The sequence below is a fragment of the Myotis davidii genome, unplaced genomic scaffold (genome assembly GCF_000327345.1).
Source record: "Myotis davidii unplaced genomic scaffold, ASM32734v1 scaffold806, whole genome shotgun sequence".
Classification (NCBI taxonomy): domain Eukaryota; kingdom Metazoa; phylum Chordata; class Mammalia; order Chiroptera; family Vespertilionidae; genus Myotis; species Myotis davidii.
Window position 1 is genome coordinate 1,268,443 of NW_006297381.1, and position 2,491 is coordinate 1,270,933.

A 2,491-nucleotide genomic window follows, 5' to 3' on the forward strand; every position below is an offset into this window, starting at 1 on the left:
AACACATGCAAAAGCTGCAGGGAGCTATTCTTTCTTACCTTGTTTCTTGAGAGCACCATTTAGGTTTAAACATAATCTATGTTTTTCATTACTCCCATACCAAGATAAACTCTGCTTTCTCTTTAGGTTCTTAGAGCATGAATTCCAAAGAGGGTTCTTAGAGTAAGGGGCATTTGCTGACTCAATGTCCAGGGTCAGTCGGAGACCTTGGTGGTGAACACAGGAGTGTGAGTGAGAAAACCGTGGCCTGGGACTGTGCCTTGCAGATCATGGGAACCTTGTCTGAATCTACTCCGGCTGCCATGGCAACATACTACAGACTGAATAGCTTCAGCAACAGAAATGTATTTTCTTACAGTTCTGGAGGCTGGAAGTTGGAGTTAGGGTGCCCGCAGGGCTGGGTTCAGTGAGGAACCTCTTCCTGGCTTGCAGATGACTGCCTTCTGTCTGTGTCCTGCATGGCAGTTCCTCCCTGTGTGCCTGCAAAAAGAGGGAGTGAGCAATCTCTGAGTCCTCTTATCTTATAAGGGCACTAATCGTATCAGATTAGGGCCCCACCACTATCACCTCATTTAACCTTACTAGTTTTCTTAGAGGCCCTTCTCCAAAATATAGCCACCCTGGGGGTTAGGGCTTAGTTGGTTGAAGCATCATCCTGTGCACCAAAAGGTTGCAGGTTTAATTCCTGGTCCGTGCACCACCTAGGTTGTGGGTTTGATCACCAGTCCAGGCACGTAGGGGAGGCCACCAATCAATGTTTGTCTCTCACGTCGATGTTTCTCTCTCTTTCTCTATATCTTCCTCCTTTATTCTCTAAAAATCAATTTTAAAAATATCCTTTGAATGCAAATTAAATATATATATATATAAAGTTTGTAGATGGATTTTGGTGATGGTTGCACAACAATGCTTAATGCTGCTGAACTGAACACCGAAAAACGGTTAAAATAGTAAATGTTATGTGTATTTTATAAACCTTTTGAAAACAGTAGTTCTGAGTGGTTCCTCACTGATCTTGCCTCCCACTGCTTCCCTACCTTGCTTCCCCCCAATCAGTGGCCTCCCTCCTCTGACTTGACCGTGTCCAATGCATTTCCCCCAAGATGTTCCTCCCCAACTGGCCCCATGCTCATTCCACACCTTTCTTCAAGCCTTTACTCAGTTGCTGCTTCTCTTTAAAATTGTAATTTTTATTCTCCTCCTCTCAGCATTTCCCTTCCTCATCTCCCTCTTTATTTTTCTCCATAGTACACACCCTCTTCTAAAATAGCAATTCTGCATTCACATTTCTTTTAATTGTATGTCTTGTCTAACAGAAAGTCAGTAGCACCAGGGCAGGCTCTTCATGTGTTTTGAATGCTACCGAGTCTTCCCTGCCTAGAGCAAGGCCTGGCAAGTCAGAGGTACTGAATGCATATCTTTTGAATGAGTAAAGGAATGTCACAGTTGCTTGTGGGTGTGTATCTGCCATTCTTTCTAACTTGTGAGTTCCTTGAAAGTAGAAACCATGTGTTGTTGTTTTTTCACCATTACATTTAGGAGCAACAAGGAAAAATGCATAGAAAAGTAGGTGTGCAATAAAAATGGATGGATAGATGGATGAATAATGGAGGGATGGATGATGGATGGATGAGTGGATGGATGGACAGAGGAAGGGATAGATGGATGAATGGGTGGATGATGGATAGATGAGTGGATGGTGGATAGATGGATGGATGGGTGGGTGATGGATGATCACAGGATAATGGATGGATGGATGATGGATGGATAGATGGATGGACGGATGGATAGATGGTGCATAGATGGATGGATGGAAAGATAAAAAATAGACAATGTTGGTTTTGTGCTAAAGGGAGGATGATGTGACTCTTCTAAATCTGGAATGGGAGGGAGACATCATGTCTGATTGAGGGCAGTCTGCTGATGTGAACAAAGGTGTCTGGGGAGCATATTATTATATGAACCATCAGCTTCCCTTTGTTGTGGCCTCTGATCCATAGCTTTTGCCTTTACCCACATCTGCATGTGCTAAAGCTTAGTTATGACGTCCATATGTCTCTAATGCAAACACCAAGGCATATACTTATGAAAAGCGCTATAAAGAGCAATGGCTCGAGAAGCACTGCCAGGAGGGTGAGCTCTTTATTATTTTAAAGGGCATTTCAACGACGCTGCTGAGTGTTCCCTGGCCATAGGTCTGACTCCTGTTCTCTCTCTCTCTCTCTCCTCTCAGGATATCAAAGCAGACTGCAATACCTGTGCGGAAATAGAGGACAGAAAGGTAAGTCGATATTTTTCATTGTCTTGGTTTCAAACAAAACAAGAATGCGGCGACTTAACGAGTGTGTAAGGCCTGCCTTGCGGGACGGTGGCATGCAGAAATGATATGTGTGCGGCGTTAGACCCGTCAAGACAGTCATGCTTCAAAGGGCTCATCGTTCTCTTCCTTGCTCTGCATTATTTCTGATGACATTGATGAAGAGTGCGTAAT

General features: G+C 43.8%; 1 long non-coding RNA gene across 1 annotated transcript in view; it reads left to right on the plus strand.

Moving 5' to 3' along the window:
* The window catches only part of LOC102761064, a 591,348-nt gene extending 589,058 nt beyond the window's left edge, over positions 1 to 2,290 (plus strand). Inside the window, exon 3 of the long non-coding RNA XR_436154.2 lies at positions 2,234 to 2,290. This is a non-coding gene — a long non-coding RNA (uncharacterized LOC102761064). The remainder of the gene's footprint in view (positions 1 to 2,233) is intronic.
* Positions 2,291 to 2,491: the final 201 nt, after the last annotated feature.